Here is a 14825-nt window from a genome sequence, read left to right on the forward strand (position 1 = left end):
GTGGACTATAGGGCCCCAGGATGAGGCTGCACCCTGCTCCTTCTATAGAGGGTGGACTATAGGGCCCCAGGATGAGGCTGTACCCTGCTCCTTCTATAGAGGGTGGACTATAGGGCCCCAGGATGAGGCTGTACCCTGCTCCTTCTATAGAGGGTGGACTATAGGTCCAGGATGAGGCTGTACCCTGCTCCTTCTATAGAGGGTGGACTATAGGTCCAGGATGAGGCTGTACCCTGCTCCTTCTATAGAGGGTGGACTATAGGGCCCCAGGATGAGGCTGTACCCTGCTCCTTCTATAGAGGGGGGACTATAGGGCCCCAGGATGAGGCTGTACCCTGCTCCTTCTATAGAGGGTGGACTATAGGGCCCCAGGATGAGGCTGTACCCTGCTCCTTCTATAGAGGGTGGACTATAGGTCCAGGATGAGGCTGTACCCTGCTCCTTCTATAGAGGGTGGACTATAGGTCCAGGATGTGGCTGTACCCTGCTCCTTCTATAGAGGGTGGACTATAGGGCCCCAGGATGAGGCTGTACCCTGCTCCTTCTATAGAGGGTGGACTATAGGGCCCCAGGATGAGGCTGTACCCTGCTCCTTCTATAGAGGGTGGACTATAGGGCCCCAGGATGAGGCTGTACCCTGCTCCTTCTATAGATGGTGGAGTATAGGGCCCCAGGATGAGGCTGTACCCTGCTCCTTCTATAGAGGGTGGACTATAGGGCCCCAGGATGAGGCTGTACCCTGCTCCTTCTATAGAGGGTGGACTATAGGGCCCCAGGATGAGGCTGTACCCTGCTCCTTCTATAGAGGGTGGACTATAGGGCCCCAGGATGAGGCTGTACCCTGCTCCTTCTATAGAGGGTGGACTATAGGTCCCCAGGATGAGGCTGTACCTTGCTCCTTCTATAGCGGGTGGACTATAGGGCCCCATGATGAGGCTGTACCTTGCTCCTTCTATAGAGGGTGGACTATAGGGCCCCAGGATGAGGCTGTACCCTGCTCCTTCTATAGAGGGTGGACTATAGGGCCCCAGGATGAGGCTGTACCCTGCTCCTTCTATAGAGGGTGGACTATAGGGCCCCAGGATGAGGCTGTACCCTGCTCCTTCTATAGAGGGTGGACTATAGGGCCCCAGGATGAGGCTGTACCCTGCTCCTTCTATAGAGGGTGGACTATAGGCCCCCAGGATGAGGCTGTACCCTGCTCCTTCTATAGAGGGTGGACTATAGGGCCCCAGGATGAGGCTGTACCCTGCTCCTTCTATAGAGGGTGGACTATAGGGCCCCAGGATGAGGCTGTACCCTGCTCCTTCTATAGAGGGTGGACTATAGGGCCCCAGGATGAGGCTGTACCCTGCTCCTTCTATAGAGGGTGGACTATAGGTCCCCAGGATGAGGCTGTACCCTGCTCCTTCTATAGAGGGTGGACTATAGGGCCCCAGGATGAGGCTGTACCCTGCTCCTTCTATAGAGGGTGGACTATAGGTCCAGGATGAGGCTGTACCCTGCTCCTTCTATAGAGGGTGGACTATAGGTCCAGGATGAGGCTGTACCCTGCTCCTTCTATAGAGGGTGGACTATAGGGCCCCAGGATGAGGCTGTACCCTGCTCCTTCTATAGAGGGTGGACTATAGGGCCCCAGGATGAGGCTGTACCCTGCTCCTTCTATAGAGGGTGGACTATAGGGCCCCAGGATGAGGCTGTACCCTTCTCCTTCTATAGAGGGTGGACTATAGGCCCCCAGGATGAGGCTGTACCCTGCTCCTTCTATAGAGGGTGGACTATAGGTCCCCAGGATGAGGCTGTACCCTGCTCCTTCTATAGAGGGTGGACTATAGGTCCAGGATGAGGCTGTACCCTGCTCCTTCTATAGAGGGTGGACTATAGGGCCCCAGGATGAGGCTGTACCCTGCTCCTTCTATAGAGGGTGGACTATAGGGCCCCAGGATGAGGCTGTACCCTGCTCCTTCTATAGAGGGTGGACTATAGGGCCCCAGGATGAGGCTGTACCCTGCTCCTTCTATAGAGGGTGGACTATAGGGCCCCAGGATGAGGCTGTACCCTGCTCCTTCTATAGAGGGTGGACTATAGGTCCAGGATGAGGCTGTACCCTGCTCCTTCTATAGAGGGTGGACTATAGGGCCCCAGGATGAGGCTGTACCCTGCTCCTTCTATAGAGGGTGGACTATAGGGCCCCAGGATGAGGCTGTACCCTGCTCCTTCTATAGAGGGTGGACTATAGGGCCCCAGGATGAGGCTGTACCCTGCTCCTTCTATAGAGGGTGGACTATAGGTCCAGGATGAGGCTGTACCCTGCTCCTTCTATAGAGGGTGGACTATAGGGCCCCAGGATGAGGCTGTACCCTGCTCCTTCTATAGAGGGTGGACTATAGGGCCCCAGGATGAGGCTGTACCCTGCTCCTTCTATAGAGGGTGGACTATAGGGCCCCAGGATGAGGCTGTACCCTGCTCCTTCTATAGAGGGTGGACTATAGGGCCCCCGGGTGAGGCTGTACCCTGCTCCTTCTATAGAGGGTGGACTATAGGTCCAGGATGAGGCTGTACCCTGCTCCTTCTATAGAGGGTGTACTATAGGTCCAGGATGAGGCTGTACCCTGCTCCTTCTATAGAGGGTGGACTATAGGGCCCCAGGATGAGGCTGCACCCTGCTCCTTCTATAGAGGGTGGACTATAGGGCCCCAGGATGAGGCTGTACCCTGCTCCTTCTATAGAGGGTGGACTATAGGGCCCCAGGATGAGGCTGTACCCTGCTCCTTCTATAGAGGGTGGACTATAGGTCCAGGATGAGGCTGTACCCTGCTCCTTCTATAGAGGGTGGACTATAGGTCCAGGATGAGGCTGTACCCTGCTCCTTCTATAGAGGGTGGACTATAGGGCCCCAGGATGAGGCTGTACCCTGCTCCTTCTATAGAGGGGGGACTATAGGGCCCCAGGATGAGGCTGTACCCTGCTCCTTCTATAGAGGGTGGACTATAGGGCCCCAGGATGAGGCTGTACCCTGCTCCTTCTATAGAGGGTGGACTATAGGGCCCCAGGATGAGGCTGTACCCTGCTCCTTCTATAGAGGGTGGACTATAGGGCCCCAGGATGAGGCTGTACCCTGCTCCTTCTATAGAGGGTGGACTATAGGGCCCCAGGATGAGGCTGTACCCTGCTCCTTCTATAGAGGGTGGACTATAGGGCCCCAGGATGAGGCTGTACCCTGCTCCTTCTATAGAGGGTGGACTATAGGTCCAGGATGAGGCTGTACCCTGCTCCTTCTATAGAGGGTGGACTATAGGTCCAGGGTGTGGCTGTACCCTGCTCCTTCTATAGAGGGTGGACTATAGGGCCCCAGGATGAGGCTGTACCCTGCTCCTTCTATAGAGGGTGGACTATAGGGCCCCAGGATGAGGCTGTACCCTGCTCCTTCTATAGAGGGTGGACTATAGGGCCCCAGGATGAGGCTGTACCCTGCTCCTTCTATAGAGGGTGGAGTATAGGGCCCCAGGATGAGGCTGTACCCTGCTCCTTCTATAGAGGGTGGACTATAGGGCCCCAGGATGAGGCTGTACCCTGCTCCTTCTATAGAGGGTGGACTATAGGGCCCCAGGATGAGGCTGTACCCTGCTCCTTCTATAGAGGGTGGACTATAGGGCCCCAGGATGAGGCTGTACCCTGCTCCTTCTATAGAGGGTGGACTATAGGTCCCCAGGATGAGGCTGTACCTTGCTCCTTCTATAGCGGGTGGACTATAGGGCCCCAGGAAGAGGCTGTACCTTGCTCCTTCTATAGAGGGTGGACTATAGGGCCCCAGGATGAGGCTGTACCCTGCTCCTTCTATAGAGGGTGGACTATAGGGCCCCAGGATGAGGCTGTACCCTGCTCCTTCTATAGAGGGTGGACTATAGGGCCCCAGGATGAGGCTGTACCCTGCTCCTTCTATAGAGGGTGGACTATAGGGCCCCAGGATGAGGCTGTACCCTGCTCCTTCTATAGAGGGTGGACTATAGGGCCCCAGGATGAGGCTGTACCCTGCTCCTTCTATAGAGGGTGGACTATAGGCCCCCAGGATGAGGCTGTACCCTGCTCCTTCTATAGAGGGTGGACTATAGCGCCCCAGGATGAGGCTGTACCCTGCTCCTTCTATAGAGGGTGGACTATAGGGCCCCAGGATGAGGCTGTACCCTGCTCCTTCTATAGAGGGTGGACTATAGGGCCCCAGGATGAGGCTGTACCTTGCTCCTTCTATAGAGGGTGGACTATAGGGCCCCAGGATGAGGCTGTACCCTGCTCCTTCTATAGAGGGTGGACTATAGGTCCAGGATGAGGCTGTACCCTGCTCCTTCTATAGAGGGTGTACTATAGGTCCAGGATGAGGCTGTACCCTGCTCCTTCTATAGAGGGTGGACTATAGGGCCCCAGGATGAGGCTGTACCCTGCTCCTTCTATAGAGGGTGGACTATAGGGCCCCAGGATGAGGCTGTACCCTGCTCCTTCTATAGAGGGTGGACTATAGGGCCCCAGGATGAGGCTGTACCCTGCTCCTTCTATAGAGGGTGGACTATAGGCCCCCAGGATGAGGCTGTACCCTGCTCCTTCTATAGAGGGTGGACTATAGGTCCCCAGGATGAGGCTGTACCCTGCTCCTTCTATAGAGGGTGGACTATAGGTCCAGGATGAGGCTGTACCCTGCTCCTTCTATAGAGGGTGGACTATAGGGCCCCAGGATGAGGCTGTACCCTGCTCCTTCTATAGAGGGTGGACTATAGGGCCCCAGGATGAGGCTGTACCCTGCTCCTTCTATAGAGGGTGGACTATAGGGCCCCAGGATGAGGCTGTACCCTGCTCCTTCTATAGAGGGTGGACTATAGGGCCCCAGGATGAGGCTGTACCCTGCTCCTTCTATAGAGGGTGGACTATAGGTCCAGGATGAGGCTGTACCCTGCTCCTTCTATAGAGGGTGGACTATAGGGCCCCAGGATGAGGCTGTACCCTGCTCCTTCTATAGAGGGTGGACTATAGGGCCCCAGGATGAGGCTGTACCCTGCTCCTTCTATAGAGGGTGGACTATAGGGCCCCAGGATGAGGCTGTACCCTGCTCCTTCTATAGAGGGTGGACTATAGGTCCAGGATGAGGCTGTACCCTGCTCCTTCTATAGAGGGTGGACTATAGGCCCCCAGGATGAGGCTGTACCCTGCTCCTTCTATAGAGGGTGGACTATAGGGCCCCAGGATGAGGCTGTACCCTGCTCCTTCTATAGAGGGTGGACTATAGGGCCCCAGGATGAGGCTGTACCCTGCTCCTTCTATAGAGGGTGGACTATAGGGCCCCCGGGTGAGGCTGTACCCTGCTCCTTCTATAGAGGGTGGACTATAGGTCCAGGATGAGGCTGTACCCTGCTCCTTCTATAGAGGGTGGACTATAGGGCCCCAGGATGAGGCTGTACCCTGCTCCTTCTATAGAGGGTGGACTATAGGTCCAGGATGAGGCTGTACCCTGCTCCTTCTATAGAGGGTGGACTATAGGGCCCCAGGATGAGGCTGTACCCTGCTCCTTCTATAGAGGGTGGACTATAGGGCCCCAGGATGAGGCTGTACCCTGCTCCTTCTATAGATGGTGGACTATAGGTCCAGGATGAGGCTGTACCCTGCTCCTTCTATAGAGGGTGGACTATAGGGCCCCAGGATGAGGCTGTACCCTGCTCCTTCTATAGAGGGTGGACTATAGGTCCAGGATGAGGCTGTACCCTGCTCCTTCTATAGAGGGTGGACTATAGGGCCCCAGGATGAGGCTGTACCCTGCTCCTTCTATAGAGGGTGGACTATAGGGCCCCAGGATGAGGCTGTACCCTGCTCCTTCTATAGAGGGTGGACTATAGGGCCCCAGGATGAGGCTGTACCCTGCTCCTTCTATAGAGGGTGGACTATAGGTCCAGGATGAGGCTGTACCCTGCTCCTTCTATAGAGGGTGGACTATAGGGCCCCAGGATGAGGCTGTACCCTGCTCCTTCTATAGAGGGTGGACTATAGGGCCCCAGGATGAGGCTGTACCCTGCTCCTTCTATAGAGGGTGGACTATAGGGCCCCAGGATGAGGCTGTACCCTGCTCCTTCTATAGAGGGTGGACTATAGGGCCCCCGGGTGAGGCTGTACCCTGCTCCTTCTATAGAGGGTGGACTATAGGTCCAGGATGAGGCTGTACCCTGCTCCTTCTATAGAGGGTGTACTATAGGTCCAGGATGAGGCTGTACCCTGCTCCTTCTATAGAGGGTGGACTATAGGGCCCCAGGATGAGGCTGCACCCTGCTCCTTCTATAGAGGGTGGACTATAGGGCCCCAGGATGAGGCTGTACCCTGCTCCTTCTATAGAGGGTGGACTATAGGGCCCCAGGATGAGGCTGTACCCTGCTCCTTCTATAGAGGGTGGACTATAGGTCCAGGATGAGGCTGTACCCTGCTCCTTCTATAGAGGGTGGACTATAGGTCCAGGATGAGGCTGTACCCTGCTCCTTCTATAGAGGGTGGACTATAGGGCCCCAGGATGAGGCTGTACCCTGCTCCTTCTATAGAGGGGGGACTATAGGGCCCCAGGATGAGGCTGTACCCTGCTCCTTCTATAGAGGGTGGACTATAGGGCCCCAGGATGAGGCTGTACCCTGCTCCTTCTATAGAGGGTGGACTATAGGGCCCCAGGATGAGGCTGTACCCTGCTCCTTCTATAGAGGGTGGACTATAGGGCCCCAGGATGAGGCTGTACCCTGCTCCTTCTATAGAGGGTGGACTATAGGGCCCCAGGATGAGGCTGTACCCTGCTCCTTCTATAGAGGGTGGACTATAGGGCCCCAGGATGAGGCTGTACCCTGCTCCTTCTATAGAGGGTGGACTATAGGGCCCCAGGATGAGGCTGTACCCTGCTCCTTCTATAGAGGGTGGACTATAGGTCCAGGATGAGGCTGTACCCTGCTCCTTCTATAGAGGGTGGACTATAGGTCCAGGGTGTGGCTGTACCCTGCTCCTTCTATAGAGGGTGGACTATAGGGCCCCAGGATGAGGCTGTACCCTGCTCCTTCTATAGAGGGTGGACTATAGGGCCCCAGGATGAGGCTGTACCCTGCTCCTTCTATAGAGGGTGGACTATAGGGCCCCAGGATGAGGCTGTACCCTGCTCCTTCTATAGAGGGTGGAGTATAGGGCCCCAGGATGAGGCTGTACCCTGCTCCTTCTATAGAGGGTGGACTATAGGGCCCCAGGATGAGGCTGTACCCTGCTCCTTCTATAGAGGGTGGACTATAGGGCCCCAGGATGAGGCTGTACCCTGCTCCTTCTATAGAGGGTGGACTATAGGGCCCCAGGATGAGGCTGTACCCTGCTCCTTCTATAGAGGGTGGACTATAGGTCCCCAGGATGAGGCTGTACCTTGCTCCTTCTATAGCGGGTGGACTATAGGTCCCCAGGAAGAGGCTGTACCTTGCTCCTTCTATAGAGGGTGGACTATAGGGCCCCAGGATGAGGCTGTACCCTGCTCCTTCTATAGAGGGTGGACTATAGGGCCCCAGGATGAGGCTGTACCCTGCTCCTTCTATAGAGGGTGGACTATAGGGCCCCAGGATGAGGCTGTACCCTGCTCCTTCTATAGAGGGTGGACTATAGGGCCCCAGGATGAGGCTGTACCCTGCTCCTTCTATAGAGGGTGGACTATAGGGCCCCAGGATGAGGCTGTACCCTGCTCCTTCTATAGAGGGTGGACTATAGGGCCCCAGGATGAGGCTGTACCCTGCTCCTTCTATAGAGGGTGGACTATAGGCCCCCAGGATGAGGCTGTACCCTGCTCCTTCTATAGAGGGTGGACTATAGGGCCCCAGGATGAGGCTGTACCCTGCTCCTTCTATAGAGGGTGGACTATAGGGCCCCAGGATGAGGCTGTACCTTGCTCCTTCTATAGAGGGTGGACTATAGGGCCCCAGGATGAGGCTGTACCCTGCTCCTTCTATAGAGGGTGGACTATAGGTCCAGGATGAGGCTGTACCCTGCTCCTTCTATAGAGGGTGGACTATAGGTCCAGGATGAGGCTGTACCCTGCTCCTTCTATAGAGGGTGGACTATAGGGCCCCAGGATGAGGCTGTACCCTGCTCCTTCTATAGAGGGTGGACTATAGGGCCCCAGGATGAGGCTGTACCCTGCTCCTTCTATAGAGGGTGGACTATAGGGCCCCAGGATGAGGCTGTACCCTGCTCCTTCTATAGAGGGTGGACTATAGGCCCCCAGGATGAGGCTGTACCCTGCTCCTTCTATAGAGGGTGGACTATAGGTCCCCAGGATGAGGCTGTACCCTGCTCCTTCTATAGAGGGTGGACTATAGGTCCAGGATGAGGCTGTACCCTGCTCCTTCTATAGAGGGTGGACTATAGGGCCCCAGGATGAGGCTGTACCCTGCTCCTTCTATAGAGGGTGGACTATAGGGCCCCAGGATGAGGCTGTACCCTGCTCCTTCTATAGAGGGTGGACTATAGGGCCCCAGGATGAGGCTGTACCCTGCTCCTTCTATAGAGGGTGGACTATAGGGCCCCAGGATGAGGCTGTACCCTGCTCCTTCTATAGAGGGTGGACTATAGGTCCAGGATGAGGCTGTACCCTGCTCCTTCTATAGAGGGTGGACTATAGGGCCCCAGGATGAGGCTGTACCCTGCTCCTTCTATAGAGGGTGGACTATAGGGCCCCAGGATGAGGCTGTACCCTGCTCCTTCTATAGAGGGTGGACTATAGGGCCCCAGGATGAGGCTGTACCCTGCTCCTTCTATAGAGGGTGGACTATAGGTCCAGGATGAGGCTGTACCCTGCTCCTTCTATAGAGGGTGGACTATAGGCCCCCAGGATGAGGCTGTACCCTGCTCCTTCTATAGAGGGTGGACTATAGGGCCCCAGGATGAGGCTGTACCCTGCTCCTTCTATAGAGGGTGGACTATAGGGCCCCAGGATGAGGCTGTACCCTGCTCCTTCTATAGAGGGTGGACTATAGGGCCCCCGGGTGAGGCTGTACCCTGCTCCTTCTATAGAGGGTGGACTATAGGTCCAGGATGAGGCTGTACCCTGCTCCTTCTATAGAGGGTGGACTATAGGGCCCCAGGATGAGGCTGTACCCTGCTCCTTCTATAGAGGGTGGACTATAGGTCCAGGATGAGGCTGTACCCTGCTCCTTCTATAGAGGGTGGACTATAGGGCCCCAGGATGAGGCTGTACCCTGCTCCTTCTATAGAGGGTGGACTATAGGGCCCCAGGATGAGGCTGTACCCTGCTCCTTCTATAGATGGTGGACTATAGGTCCAGGATGAGGCTGTACCCTGCTCCTTCTATAGAGGGTGGACTATAGGGCCCCAGGATGAGGCTGTACCCTGCTCCTTCTATAGAGGGTGGACTATAGGGCCCCAGGATGAGGCTGTACCCTGCTCCTTCTATAGAGGGTGGACTATAGGGCCCCAGGATGAGGCTGTACCCTGCTCCTTCTATAGAGGGTGGACTATAGGGCCCCAGGATGAGGCTGTACCCTGCTCCTTCTATAGAGGGTGGACTATAGGGCCCCAGGATGAGGCTGTACCCTGCTCCTTCTATAGAGGGTGGACTATAGGGCCCCAGGATGAGGCTGTACCCTGCTCCTTCTATAGAGGGTGGACTATAGAGCCCCAGGATGAGGCTGCACCCTGCTCCTTCTATAGAGGGTGGACTATAGGGCCCCAGGATGAGGCTGTACCCTGCTCCTTCTATAGAGGGTGGACTATAGGGCCCCAGGATGAGGCTGTACCCTGCTCCTTCTATAGAGGGTGGACTATAGAGCCCCAGGATGAGGCTGTACCCTGCTCCTTCTATAGAGGGTGGACTATAGGGCCCCAGGATGAGGCTGTACCCTGCTCCTTATATAGAGGGTGGACTATAGGGCCCCAGGATGAGGCTGTACCCTGCTCCTTCTATAGAGGGTGGACTATAGGGCCCCAGGATGAGGCTGTACCCTGCTCCTTCTATAGAGGGTGGACTATAGGCCCCCAGGATGAGGCTGTACCCTGCTCCTTCTATAGAGGGTGGACTATAGGGCCCCAGGATGAGGCTGTACCCTGCTCCTTCTATAGAGGGTGGACTATAGGGCCCCAGGATGAGGCTGTACCCTGCTCCTTCTATAGAGGGTGGACTATAGGGCCCCAGTATGAGGCTGCACCCTGCTCCTTCTATAGAGGGTGGACTATAGGGCCCCAGGATGAGGCTGTACCCTGCTCCTTCTATAGAGGGTGGACTATAGGGCCCCAGGATGAGGCTGTACCCTGCTCCTTCTATAGAGGGTGGACTATAGGGCCCCAGGATGAGGCTGTACCCTGCTCCTTCTATAGAGGGTGGACTATAGGGCCCCAGGATGAGGCTGTACCCTGCTCCTTCTATAGAGGGTGGACTATAGGTCCAGGATGAGGCTGTACCCTGCTCCTTCTATAGAGGGTGGACTATAGGTCCAGGATGAGGCTGTACCCTGCTCCTTCTATAGAGGGTGGACTATAGGGCCCCAGGATGATGCTGTACCCTGCTCCTTCTATAGAGGGTGGACTATAGGGCCCCAGGATGAGGCTGTACCCTGCTCCTTCTATAGAGGGTGGACTATAGGGCCCCAGGATGAGGCTGTACCCTGCTCCTTCTATAGAGGGTGGAATATAGGGCCCCAGGATGAGGCTGCACCCTGCTCCTTCTATAGAGGGTGGACTATAGGGCCCCAGGATGAGGCTGTACCCTGCTCCTTCTATAGAGGGTGGACTATAGGGCCCCAGGATGAGGCTGTACCCTGCTCCTTCTATAGAGGGTGGACTATAGGGCCCCAGGATGAGGCTGTACCCTGCTCCTTCTATAGAGGGTGGACTATAGGTCCAGGATGAGGCTGTACCCTGCTCCTTCTATAGAGGGTGGACTATAGGGCCCCAGGATGAGGCTGCACCCTGCTCCTTCTATAGAGGGTGGACTATAGGGCCCCAGGATGAGGCTGTACCCTGCTCCTTCTATAGAGGGTGGACTATAGGGCCCCAGGATGAGGCTGTACCCTGCTCCTTCTATAGAGGGTGGACTATAGGTCCAGGATGAGGCTGTACCCTGCTCCTTCTATAGAGGGTGGACTATAGGTCCAGGATGAGGCTGTACCCTGCTCCTTCTATAGAGGGTGGACTATAGGGCCCCAGGATGAGGCTGTACCCTGCTCCTTCTATAGAGGGTGGACTATAGGGCCCCAGGATGAGGCTGTACCCTGCTCCTTCTATAGAGGGTGGACTATAGGGCCCCAGGATAATAATAATAATAGATTGAATTTTAAGAGAGAAGCGCCTTTCTCAGACTCAAGGACACTGTACAAGGAAAGGATGGAAAAAAAATAAAAGTAAGTAATAAAATTGAAAAAATATATATAATAAAATACATAAAAGATCTGTGTATAGTAACAACAAGAAAAAACAAATAAGATAAGAGATAAAAATAAATAAAAAAAGGAGGTAAGTTCTGTCCAATTGGATGAAGTGGTTAAAATTAACAAACAAACAAACAACAAAACAAAACAAAACAATGGAATCTGTGGCTTAAAAAGAGTCAGGGGTGGGCTACTTGGGAGCGGGGCCGTGTTGCGTGAAGGCAAGTGTGAACAGGTGGGTTTTTAGCTTGGTTTTGAAGAGGTTGATGGTGTCAGAGCCTCGGATGAGGGGGGAGAGGGAGTTCCACAGTCTGGGGGCTGCTGCAGCGAAAGCTCGGTCTCCCAGTGTGGAACGCCTGGTGCGGGGGATGGTGAGGAGGTCGGAGTTGGAGGATCGGAGGCCTCGTGCTGGAGTGTAGGGGTGGAGTAGGTTGGTCAGGTAGGAAGGGGCCAACCTGTGCAGGGATTTGTAGGTGAGGAGGAGGATCTTGTAGGGGATTCGATAGTTGATGGGGAGCCAGTGGAGTTTTTGCAGGGTGGGGGTGATGTGCTGCCAGGGTTTGGTGCGCGTGAGGACCCTCGCAGCAGAGTTTTGGACGTACTGTAAACGATCCAGAACCTTCTTGGAGGCACCAAGAAGGACTCCGTTACAGTAGTCGAGGCGGGAAGTGATGAAGGCGTGAATGAGTGTTTCCGCTGAGGTGTCGGAGAGTGAGGGGCGGAGGCGGGAGATGGTTCTGAGGTGGAAGAAGGCGGATCTGGTGACAGACTTGACGTGAGGGTGAAATGAGAGGGTGGAGTCCAGTATGACGCCCAGGTTCCTTACCTCTGTGGAGGGGCAGATGGAGTAGCCATCCACGGAGAGAACAAAGTGAGGCTGTACCCTGCTCCTTCTATAGAGGGTGGACTATAGGGCCCCAGGATGAGGCTGTACCCTGCTCCTTCTATAGAGGGTGGACTATAGGGCCCCAGGATGAGGCTGTACCCTGCTCCTTCTATAGAGGGTGGACTATAGGGCCCCAGGATGAGGCTGTACCCTGCTCCTTCTATAGAGGGTGGACTATAGGGCCCCAGGATGAGGCTGTACCCTGCTCCTTCTATAGAGGGTGGACTATAGGTCCAGGATGAGGCTGTACCCTGCTCCTTCTATAGAGGGTGGACTATAGGTCCAGGATGAGGCTGTACCCTGCTCCTTCTATAGAGGGTGGACTTTAGGGCCCCAGGATGAGGCTGCACCCTGCTCCTTCTATAGAGGGTGGACTATAGGGCCCCAGGATGAGGCTGTACCCTGCTCCTTCTATAGAGGGTGGACTATAGGGCCCCAGGATGAGGCTGTACCCTGCTCCTTCTATAGAGGGTGGACTATAGGGCCCCAGGATGAGGCTGCACCCTGCTCCTTCTATAGAGGGTGGACTATAGGGCCCCAGGATGAGGCTGTACCCTGCTCCTTCTATAGAGGGTGGACTATAGGGCCCCAGGATGAGGCTGTACCCTGCTCCTTCTATAGAGGGTGGACTATAGGGCCCCAGGATGAGGCTGTACCCTGCTCCTTCTATAGAGGGTGGACTATAGGTCCAGGATGAGGCTGTACCCTGCTCCTTCTATAGAGGGTGGACTATAGGGCCCCAGGATGAGGCTGTACCCTGCTCCTTCTATAGAGGGTGGACTATAGGTCCAGGATGAGGCTGTACCCTGCTCCTTCTATAGAGGGTGGACTATAGAGCCCCAGGATGAGGCTGTACCCTGCTCCTTCTATAGAGGGTGGACTATAGGGCCCCAGGATGAGGCTGTACCCTGCTCCTTCTATAGAGGGTGGACTATAGGGCCCCAGGATGAGGCTGTACCCTGCTCCTTCTATAGAGGGTGGACTATAGGGCCCCAGGATGAGGCTGTACCCTGCTCCTTCTATAGAGGGTGGACTATAGGGCCCCAGGATGAGGCTGTACCCTGCTCCTTCTATAGAGGGTGGACTATAGGGCCCCAGGATGAGGCTGTACCCTGCTCCTTCTATAGAGGGTGGACTATAGGGCCCCAGGATGAGGCTGTACCCTGCTCCTTCTATAGAGGGTGGACTATAGGGCCCCAGGATGAGGCTGTACCCTGCTCCTTCTATAGAGGGTGGACTATAGGGCCCCAGGATGAGGCTGTACCCTGCTCCTTCTATAGAGGGTGGACTATAGGGCCCCAGGATGAGGCTGTACCCTGCTCCTTCTATAGAGGGTGGACTATAGGGCCCCAGGATGAGGCTGTACCCTGCTCCTTCTATAGAGGGTGGACTATAGGGCCCCAGGATGAGGCTGCACCCTGCTCCTTCTATAGAGGGTCGACTATAGGGCCCCAGGATGAGGCTGTACCCTGCTCCTTCTATAGAGGGTGGACTATAGGGCCCCAGGATGAGGCTGTACCCTGCTCCTTCTATAGAGGGTGGACTATAGGGCCCCAGGATGAGGCTGTACCCTGCTCCTTCTATAGAGGGTGGACTATAGGTCCAGGATGAGGCAGTACCCTGCTCCTTCTATAGAGGGTGGACTATAGGGCCCCAGGATGAGGCTGCACCCTGCTCCTTCTATAGAGGGTGGACTATAGGGCCCCAGGATGAGGCTGTACCCTGCTCCTTCTATAGAGGGTGGACTATAGGCCCCCAGGATGAGGCTGTACCCTGCTCCTTCTATAGAGGGTGGACTATAGGGCCCCAGGATGAGGCTGTACCCTGCTCCTTCTATAGAGGGTGGACTATAGGTCCAGGATGAGGCTGTACCCTGCTCCTTCTATAGAGGGTGGACTATAGGGCCCCAGGATGAGGCTGTACCCTGCTCCTTCTATAGAGGGTGGACTATAGGGCCCCAGGATGAGGCTGTACCCTGCTCCTTCTATAGAGGGTGGACTATAGAGCCCCAGGATGAGGCTGTACCTTGCTCCTTCTATAGCGGGTGGACTATAGGGCCCCAGGATGAGGCTGTACCCTGCTCCTTCTATAGAGGGTGGACTATAGGGCCCCAGGATGAGGCTGTACCCTGCTCCTTCTATAGAGGGTGGACTATAGGGCCCCAGGATGAGGCTGTACCCTGCTCCTTCTATAGAGGGTGGACTATAGGGCCCCAGGATGAGGCTGTACCCTGCTCCTTCTATAGAGGGTGGACTATAGGGCCCCAGGATGAGGCTGTACCCTGCTCCTTCTATAGAGGGTGGACTATAGGGCCCCAGGATGAGGCTGTACCCTGCTCCTTCTATAGAGGGTGGACTATAGGGCCCCAGGATGAGGCTGTACCCTGCTCCTTCTATAGAGGGTGGACTATAGGGCCCCAGGATGAGGCTGTACCCTGCTCCTTCATAGAGGGTGGACTATAGGGCCCCAGGATGAGGCTGTACCCTGCTCCTTCTATAGAGGGTGGACTATAGGGC

Source organism: Notolepis coatsorum (assembly GCF_963971535.1).
Source record: "Notolepis coatsorum genome assembly, chromosome: 20".
Lineage (NCBI taxonomy): Eukaryota > Metazoa > Chordata > Actinopteri > Aulopiformes > Paralepididae > Notolepis > Notolepis coatsorum.